The sequence below is a fragment of the Simochromis diagramma genome, unplaced genomic scaffold (genome assembly GCF_900408965.1).
Source record: "Simochromis diagramma unplaced genomic scaffold, fSimDia1.1 OVJJ01000320.1, whole genome shotgun sequence".
Classification (NCBI taxonomy): Eukaryota; Metazoa; Chordata; class Actinopteri; order Cichliformes; family Cichlidae; genus Simochromis; species Simochromis diagramma.
The window spans coordinates 10,717,483-10,727,813 of record NW_024386773.1 but is presented as its reverse complement, the minus strand read 5'-3'; the positions used below and the strand labels follow the sequence as shown (position 1 = coordinate 10,727,813).

Genomic DNA, 10,331 nt, shown 5'->3' with positions numbered 1-10,331 from the left:
CCATCCCAACAACGGACTGTTCTCTCTGTTGAGGTCAGGAAAGCGATTCCGCTTCCTGAAGACCAACACAGAGAGACTGAGGAGGAGCTTCTTCCCGCAGGCGATACGGTCTCTCAATCACACCATCACATAGTACTGACCCACACATATGGTTCTTACACACACACTGGACATTCTGGACTTTGTTTACACTAATTCGATTAGATGCGTGGTCATCTAATCGAATCACTTCATCACTAAATCACTTTAAGCATATTTGCACTGCACAAGACGCTTACAAATGTGGATTGCACAACACTAGACATTATATTTCTTCATTTCCATTTAATACTTGTACAGCTGCTGTTATTGTATATATATGTTTATATTTCTTCATACATTCTTATATATTTCTATACTGTGTATTTGTGTATTTTGTTGTACAGTTATTTTATTTTCAACTTTAATTTATATATTTTATCTTATTCTTTCCCAGTTAAATTTACCCTTCGTTCTAATCTGTTGTTGTACAGTTATTTCATTTTTAACTTTAATTTTTATATTTTATTTTATTCCTTCCTAGTTAAATTTACCCTTTTTAATTTTCATATTTATTTCCTATCTTATTCATAGCCTTTTTTTTCTTTAGGTCACGAGCAGTTGTGTAAACATTTCACTGCATATCGTACTGTGTATGACTGTGTATGTGACAAAAATTTGAATTTGATTTGATTTGATCTAATGGGACTGTAGAGGATGAAAAGAGCAAATGGAAGTCAGTGGCATTTTAGTGCACCCCTTTCTGTTATATAAAACTCAACACTGATTAATGGCTGGAAGACTTCATTCATTTTAGTGGAATGTGAAAAAGATGCTAATTTAAACTAGGTTATACTGTATGTACTCATGTAAAATGCAGTTCACATAGTTTATTCTCCCACGAGGAGGGGAAGAGAAGACATTTCCTTCAACACTTCCTGCTCTTTAAGTGATCTCAAGGCAAACAATGCAACTGTATAATGTATCATAAAGGATCAACATCATTTTAGAGTAACACTTGGCTGTACAAGAATTTCCCATTTTAGAAATAAGTGCTCCAGCATCCACTGTTCTCATCTTTACATCCATCAGAGGAGATGGATGTGTCAGATATGAGGATGGAACCAGATGTTTCCTGACGCTTAGACATATTTTTTTAATCTTTTGATGTCTTCTGTCGGGATTATTACTGATTTTTTAATTAATTTAATGCTGCAAACATAGCTGTAATGTAAACATGCAAATCTGCATGTTTTTACAACTTATACTCCTTATGTCTCCTAAGACAGGTCAAAAAGTCAAGGTAGTGCTGTGCCCTGGGTCAGGATGTCATTGACATCAACTCAAAGCCTTTGAAAAATGATGATGTTCAGGCTTGTGTATTTGTCTGGGTTTTTTCCTTTATGATAGAGACATTTAACCCAGAAATGTCAAAATGAACAGAGGAGACTGCTACTTGCTGTCAATTGGTGATCAAATGGAGAAGTGTTGCTGCTGATCCTTGTTGCTTTGTGTCTTGTTTGGCACTCCATGAAGAGGAATCTTTCCGAGTACAGCGCTGTGACATGTGGCAGGATCTACAGTCTCTGGGTCAACATACTGAGCACAGACGGCATCAGATTATAAGGAAATTGCATAAAGTATATATAAGTGGAACAGCATATATGTCTATTAAAATCTATTAAAAGAAGGCCGGCTTTTAATATGTCATGCTTTTTTTCTAACCAAGAAAACATCAATCACTCTTTCAACATGCACATCAACTAAAATGTGATTTTTAATATGAATTAAAAATTGTCCAAGATACTAGTACATGTGTGGTGATCCAAATGATTTATAGTACGTAAGAGTTCTTTGTATTTTCACAGAGAAAACAAAGGCAGTGAAAGAGACTGGAAAAAACAAAAGACACTTTTTGTGTGACAAAGAAGATTTGATTTTGATTCGAAAAAAAATGTGGGCCAAAGTGGCGAGAGCAGCTTGTTGTCTGGACCAACACATTACACATTCTGGTCAGAGGTAATGTTGAACAGTGTCAGTATGGGTCCACTTGAACAGATGGTCTTCCAGCTTGCCCTTGAATTGCCAGCTTTGCTGAGCCAACCAAGTGGAATGGCATATTAAACCACTCTCCTTTTGCCTTGTCTTTGCATAGACAGGGTTTGATTACTCAGGGGGTTAGAAGCCAAATTTTAAAAGTGTGAAAGTGTGAGTTTCGTAGCTGCCCTGATTTTGCCCTGATATGACTCTCTGTGCAAAAAACAGTCTATTTGGTGGATTTACCAACCTCATATCCATACTTATTTGTGCATATGACTGTCTTAGCTGTATTTCATCATTCTTTATTGTAATGTTACTCAGTTGCATTGATTAATTATGTCTCCAACTCCTTCGAGTATACTTTTGCTTCCCTTTTTAGGTAAATATGCCCAGTCTATTTATTCAGCTGCACTTAAAAACATCTAGCAGCTTCTTTCTGGCAGGCTAACTGCTGACTGATCTGTGTAATCTGTGCTTGCAGACTGATTTATAACAGGCTCACGAAGGAACACTTCTTCACAGATGACAACCAAGCTATTTATCATCTGCTATTGATTTTCCTGTGCATTGTCACAAAAATCTGTGCTCACTGTTAACTAGTCTGAGCAGAATGAGAAAAAATTCAATGTGCTCACCATCTGTAGTGCTTTTACGTTTCTATTTTGTGGAACACTTATGCATAGTATTAGAATTTAGTTTTTATCTGTTAGAACATTCATAGTTGCTTTTTTTTTTTGCTTTTTACAGACACGCATCATATTTACATGTTTAAATAAGTGACAATTGTTTTCAAATATGACTTATTACTTTATCAGCAATTCAAGCCATAATATATAGATAGATAGATAGATAGATAGATATTGAAATATTTTGTCAGTTAATTCCAAGAAAATAAGATGTTTTATTACTTTTTAGTCATTCAGTTCATTTTTTTTTGTTTTCTTTATGCATATTATCATTAATATGAAAGGTTGCAGCTGTGGTAGTTGCAAAACAATACTGACTTTCCAGCATTACAGCAGGAAAGGTGGTAAAACAATGGAACAAGCAGAAAAGGGCTACAGAAGCTCTTGAGCCTTTACACTGAGATTAAAAGGGAATTAAATGGAATAGTTTCCAGAACTAAGTACCACATGTGTAATGAGTTATGTAAAAAGTCCAAGCTAAGATAGGTGGTAGTGTCTTATCCAGCATGTAAACACATCCATGGGAAGTACGATGCAATCAGGCGGCTCAATTTTCTCTTTAATGTTAGGCAAGATGTTTCTCCTGAGTTTAGTATTACTGAAACTAAGATTTGGTAGAAGCAAGAGCACAGAAACAAGAAATCATTCAAGCAAGGAGAAAAAAAATGTAATATACATGTTATACACGTAACCACTAGTGAGCCTATCATCTTATAACTGTTGATACAAGGCTGCCTGTCGACTTTGTGCAGTAAACTTTCTTTCTGTTTCAGATGATGGCAAGTTGTCATTTGAAGAGTTTAATACTTACTTTGCTGATGGGATCCTGACTACTGAGGAGCTACAGGAGCTTTTCTATTCCATAGATGGCCAACAGAATAAGTGAGTTTTTGACCTAGTGTTATATTTAATAGATTCTCTCTCGTAAACTTTGTGCTTTTACCTTTTAAAGAGGGCAAAATAAAAGCATGCTTAAAGGCTGTGTTAATGTGTTCTTTTCAAGTCACCAGCCATAGATTAAATGTCTCACAGCTGGAGGGAGGTCCTCGGTAAACTCAACTCAAGCAGAATTGATGTTTACCCCCTCCTTTGGACATAAAATACTGTGGGCTAAACCAGCTACTTCAAAACCTAGACTACTTCCCTGAAATTACAATCAAGGAAATCAGCCTCAGGGTAGCTGCTGAAATCACCGCTCTGCAGTGAACGCTTAACTCTTTTAGCCACAGAGGAAAAGACCATTTCTCCCCTGCCATGTTGTATTTAATGTATCTAAGTCTGATCCTTACCTAAAGCCAGTGTGTTTTATTGCCTTTGGCAGATCAGGTATTTGTATTCATGAGGCATTTTGCAACTTTTCTTCTGTGCCAACACTGAAGCTTAACAAGGTTTCAAAATCTTTGTATAAGCTCAGGTGATATAACAAATTAACCATGATTGGTAAATCACTGAAATGCATCAGTAGGCCCAGTCTCACACACAAAAGCAGACTGGAATAGATGCATATGTGTTTTGGGGTTTTTTTTTTCTTCCTTTTTTGCATCTAACTAGTTTGGCTACAGTAACCACTCTGTATTTATTTTTGTTGTGGTGCCAGTTCTTCCATCACTGTGTGATAAATTGCTTTTGAACATGCTGCTAGGCTAGTATTGCCGCTGTGATGAGAAACAATAGCCTCGAGACCTCTCTAACCACCCTCCAAGCTTTGAGGCAGTTGGCATGAACTGTGCTCTGATGTCTAATTAAAGGTTTTTCTTATTCTCAATATAACAATACAGTTAATGGAGTGGTGATAGGAAGAACGTGTTTTACCTGTATATGTTTGATAATGCTTAAAGTTATGCAGAAAATGCTGGAACTGAAAGCAAAGGGAAAAGAATGATCACATTAGCTATATCTTAATAGCCTAAAAGAGAGATATGTGGGAGCTTATTGTCACCATCCAAATGCAGATTTGTAACAGCAACTGCCAAAAAGGCATTTGTTTTTGTTGTCTGCAGGAGCTGTGTGAGCATTATAATAATGCAGCTATTTACCAGCTTCACTTCCAGTTTGATTCAGTCTTTAAAATGTCATTAAAACAACAGGGGAATTTTTCACATAGTAATGGTAGTAGTAATGGTCTTTATCAAAGAGAATAATTTCTCATCAAATGTAAACCCTTCTGCTACAAAAAGTAAACAAAGACGTATTTATTGCAATGTTTTTACCACTGTGGGAGAAGTAAAACAGACAATGGTTTAACCTTTTAAATAATGATAAAATGCAGAAGACATCATTTCTAAGGAGAATAAACATTTCAGGTTAACATGCTGCGCACAAGTGTGATTTATATGGTTTTAACACTTTAACAAGTCTTGTGTGTGTCTTTATATGACAACACTGTTATCATATTAACTATATTCACACATAGTCACACCAAACCTCTCAAGCAGAAATGAAGAGCTACATAACTTTGAATTTTCTTAATTAACTCTCAGTATCTTCCCTGCTTCTCTCTTATGTTCTGCTCTGCAGCAATCTGGACACTGACAAGCTATCAGGTTGGTTGGACTGTGCTTACTCTGATTTCTGTATAACTCCTATCATAAAAGTTACTGTCATAAGTGCTTGTGTTACCCTATCCTTAGATTCTTTTTTTAAATTATTATTAGTGTTCATGAGTAACTTCGTAGCAACAGTTTAAAAACTCTGGGAAATTTGCATTTTCAAATGAAAGCATTGTATAAAGTTCGAGGCAGCAGGTTTTGCTGTGTTTTCTGCGCACGCCAAACAAGCAACACAACTAAATTATATATATCAAAAGCATTTGTGATTTAGTTTGATTTGAATGTGTCGTCTGACATGTTTAGGTACTGCTGAGCAAAATCTGGTAAAAAGTCATGTTTCCCTATTGGTAGACCTTCTTGTGTGGAAAGTCAACCAGGTGCTGGTTTCCTAAAATTTACAGAAATACAGTAAGAGTCATATCGATATTGTTATATAGTATACACAGTAGTAGTGATATATATAGTAGTGATCTATTGGCCTATTTTTTAATCATTTTAAAAAATACATGTGTGTCAGATGACCTGAATAAAGTTAAGAACTAGGACAGAGACCGGTAAATACGACTTGTACCCAGAATAAAACTTCTGCATAATTTATTGAATGGGAATGGAATCTTTTGCATCTGACATCAACAGAAGTTGACTGTTTTTCCATAACAGAATGCTTCTTTTATCTCATATGTAGTTCAGTGAACATCTGTCAGCCACCGCTCTATGTTCTTTAGACCAAATTGTTTCTGATTAACGGTTTAAAATTCAGTAATGCAACATAAATGAATGTAACTGAGGGGAGTGTAAAGGCTGCCACCAATCCATTCACCTTGGATCACATTGTTAACTGTGTGTCATATCAGTCGTACTCTTAGCTAGCGTAAAATCAAGTTTTTAATTAAGAATCAAGAGCTAATTACTATTGAGCTTTTTCTTTGCTTTGCTCTTGCTCTATCATATATAATTTGGTGAACCTTCCTCGCACAGCCTTTTTACCGTGACACTTTAAATGAGCCTCGGTACACTGCTTTTGCAGTTACGTGAACTCATTTGTGACATAAACATTAAAATGTGTAGGAGTTTCTTTATAGCAGTCGGTGCTGTCTGGTGTGAAATGAATCTTCACGCTTGCTATCATTAACACTACAGGAGTGAATGAGATATCTTATAACACTGCCTTATTAAAATTAGTAAAGAAAAAAAACCCTCAATTTCATGAAACGGGGAGCGCTAAGTGTTGCTGACGTATTGTGCATTCATTATATTCTCACTCCTGTAGTCGTCGTCGTCTCTTAATTGGAGTCTGTCATGGCAACATATTAGAGCTTGTCTCCAACTTTTAAACGTTAAAATTAATGTTTGATGACTATTCATGTTCATATTCCGTGATTGCAATAACACTGACAGGTTTTTTTTTGCTATTCCCTGTTAGACTATTTTTCTCAGCACCTTGGAGAGTATCTTAATGTCCTTTCAGCTCTGGAGAGCCTGAATATTGCCATCTTAAAGGCAATGGATAAAACTAAAGAGGTAAGAATTCACCAAAGCACGTGAAGACTCTGAAAGCTATACTATGAACCATTTAGTTTTATGTGAATCTGTCTTAATTTTGGCAGACCACATGGCCACCACTCGCTAGCTCTGAATTCAACAGATTATTGAAACGACTGCACTATTCTCACATTGGAAGTTGGGCTTCACACAGACTTTGTACTTGAGAGCTGGCAGGTTGGATGTAGTCTCAAATGTAATACATGCACCATGCAGGTAATAGCAAGAAAAACTCAGGGCTGAAAGCAATTCGTTTTTATCAATTCAGATGATTCACACTGACTTACATCACCTGTGGTCTCGTTATCCTTGGTCCCACTTTGGAAAATACCGCCAAACCCCGAAACACAAAAATGTTGAATGAGTCGGTGAACGGATATTTACCTGTTAACGCTTACCAAATTTTATGTAACAAGGTTAGGACACTTTGACGGGGTTTATCCTATCTCCTATTAAAACCTCAAACTGAGTCTTCACCTTATAATATACTGATTTGCATTATGGGGACATTTCTTTACCTTAAAGGAGGTGGGCCTACATAACGTGAGTATCCAAACCAATCCCCACAATGTAAGTAATACAAGTAGACACAGACACGCTCACCAAGTTAGGTTTTTTTGTGCTATAAATCTCCTGTGTTTAGTTTTGTGCTGATTCTTGTCTATTAGAGGAAGCCCCTGTGTACACAGATGGAGCCACTGCTGCACTAAGTCTCCCAGAAGTGATGAATTAACAAAAGAGGGATAAAAAAAAATATTTCAGGCAGGGATGGGCTGGGAAATAAATCAGATGGGGAGTTTGACCCAAGAATAACTTAATACGTTCTGCACAAAACACAGCAGTGTTGTCTCAATATCCTAACTATAAATGAGTCACAGATATCCTATATAACACAATAATCTACCCGATACTTTGGACACAACTGTGATGCTGTTTCTGTTTATTAACTTGTCTGTCAAAGCTACAGCGTGTACTGCACCAGCATTAACATGTAACTAAAATCGTTGACTTGACTTCCCCTTGTTACTGCTTGCCCTTTTTTTACTCCAGGGAACTTCTTAACATTTCTGTTCCTGTCCAGCAGCACAGCACTTTTGGTCCTTTTTGCTGCAGCAATTACTGCTCCCACTGCTAAAGCTGCAGATGGAAAAAAAACCACTGATTAGTATTTAAGCCAGCAGTCTGCCCACCTATGTACTGCGGGTCCCATGGGCCTTGATTGTGTTCAATCCAAGCAGAAGAATCAAACCACATAATCAGTCTTATTTTTAACAATTATAGTATGCTTGATTTTAAGAAAGTAGCTTCCTTAAGTGGGATGCACATTCTCTTCCTGAGCATTAAATGAGGAGACTGATAAATTGTGTGAGTGGTTAATGAGAAACTGCTGCAGGAAGAAGATGTTTTGATGTACCTTACCGCTTAGACTAGAGCAACAGGAAGAAGGTAGTCTGGTTGTGTGCGATGGTTTTTAGTTTTTTGGTTATATTAGATTAATAAGAGATAGAGACAGAGATAGAGCAGGAAGGCAATTCTCCATGAAGAGGAAGAAGCACAAGCCATGACTTTACTTGAGAGATTTCGTTGTTTTTAATACTTGGCCTGACTGCAGAGATGTTCTGTGTTTAATAGGTAAAACAACCACACATGCCATAATCAGGAATCATGCACAGCACCGGTTTCTTGTAGTGTCACCAAGTGACACTGCAAAATTATGCAAAAAGAAGCTTTGCAAAGTCCTGAGTAGCACCAATGGACTATCAGTGCAGTGCAATCCCATGACCTTAAGTCTTGTTCAGTCTGCAATTTTCAGTCCTAACTGCTACAAATATTCTCATGATACTCCTGATGTCCCACGGTGTGTGTGTCCCAAAAACCTCATGTAATAATAGGTACCGGTTTGGCACAGCCTAGCATTTCTGTACCTGTTTATTATGTTGCTCAACTAGAGCTGACAAAATGTTTTAAAAGTGCTTGAGGATTTTTTGAGGTAACAGCTATGAATCAGGGATTTAAAGTTTAATAGGAGTTGTTAAATGAGAAGAGTGGAGGAAATGTGTTCTGAATAATTATGGAACCTGCCTTAATTAGATCACCTACCTCCTCTATTTGGCCTCTTCTTTAAAGCTGTTGAAGTGGGTAAACCCCTAGAGGATTGTGCAGTCACTGGTTAGCAGCTGTGGTCTGTCAGTGCTTTGGACTGCTAATCCCATGATGCTTTTTCAGTAGAGGCTCATCATCGCAAGTTTTGACAATGAGCTATGCAATGTTACTTCACTCGCACATTGCGTGACTATGTCTCCTTTGAGAATGCGTAATCACATTTGTGTTTGGGGACATGAGCAGCAATTATGTCTCCTATTAAAGTTCTTCCACCTTGGAATTTGAATACGCACTTCTGAATAATGTATGTGTTCTGAGAATTAATTAGCCCATTTAATTGCAGCTGTCACACATTTCACAAGTGCCTGCAGTTGTTTTGGAGAAGTTATCACATGATCGCTCTCTCTCCTTCTCTGTGTGGTGTGTCTTGTCTCAGAGCTGCTTTTCCTTTCTTTGCGCTTTGGTTTGAGCAGTTTGTCCTTTAACCCTTTGTTCTGTTTGTCGCTCTCTTTCTCAGGAGTACCAAGGTGCCAGCGTGTTGGGTCAGTTTGTCACCAGATTCATGCTAAGGGAGACATCCAGTCAGCTGCTTTCTTTACAGAGGTCCCTGCAGTGTGCCATGGAGGCTGTGGAAGAGCAGAGCAGCCCTGCCCCGTTAGTACACTATGTGATACAGTATTTTGTGTTTTCTGTTATTTGTTACATTTTATTCAACGCTGTTTCCATACTATTAAAGTCTTAGTCGTAATTTAAGTAGAGAACTTATGAGCAACAGCATTTCTGATGACTGGTGCTGTAATGCTAAACTCAGGTATAAGGATTACCTTGTGTTTTTTGTTTTCATAGATGCTGTTCTAATGAAAATTTAGAATTTTAACTCTTACAACTTTAAAATTCTGCTGCAACACTGCACAGAAATGGAGTACAGTCATGCTTTTCTATGCTGCATATATTTTAAATGTAATTTTACTGTTGTAAATCTTTAATTTCAGTTAATTAAGGCTTCTGCTTCTACTTTTATATGTAGATTGGAGCATGGTCGGTGGTTTAGGTATGACAGAGTTGTCAGAATTAGTCCTAAACTCGGGTCTTTTGTTGCCCACTGGATGGATTTGCAAAGTATGTAGAAACACAGTGCATACTTTCGAGAGTGACACTGTATTTTGTACTAAGTATTTTATTGCAGAGTGGATCACACTATGAGAATTGTTGTCTGAACTGTTAATTACATGTGAGCCAGAAGCCTGAAGCATCATTAGTTATAAAAGCGCATTACTTTTTTCCTCTCACTTACCACAACACATAGAAGCTGCTTGAGCCGAGGGGACGTGCTGATGCTTCTCTTTGATTTTTCAGAGTTTAGAATTTGTTGCGCTTGCATCATGCAGTAGGA

General features: G+C 37.3%; 1 long non-coding RNA gene across 1 annotated transcript; it reads left to right on the top strand.

The window, feature by feature from the left end:
- Positions 1-2,966: 2,966 nt before the first annotated feature.
- Positions 2,967-10,316, top strand: LOC120718941. The gene is made up of 4 exons (XR_005692596.1): positions 2,967-3,626; positions 5,262-5,287; positions 6,717-6,814; positions 9,456-10,316. It is a non-coding gene; the product is annotated as an uncharacterized LOC120718941 (long non-coding RNA).
- The last annotated feature ends 15 nt before the right edge of the window (positions 10,317-10,331 follow it).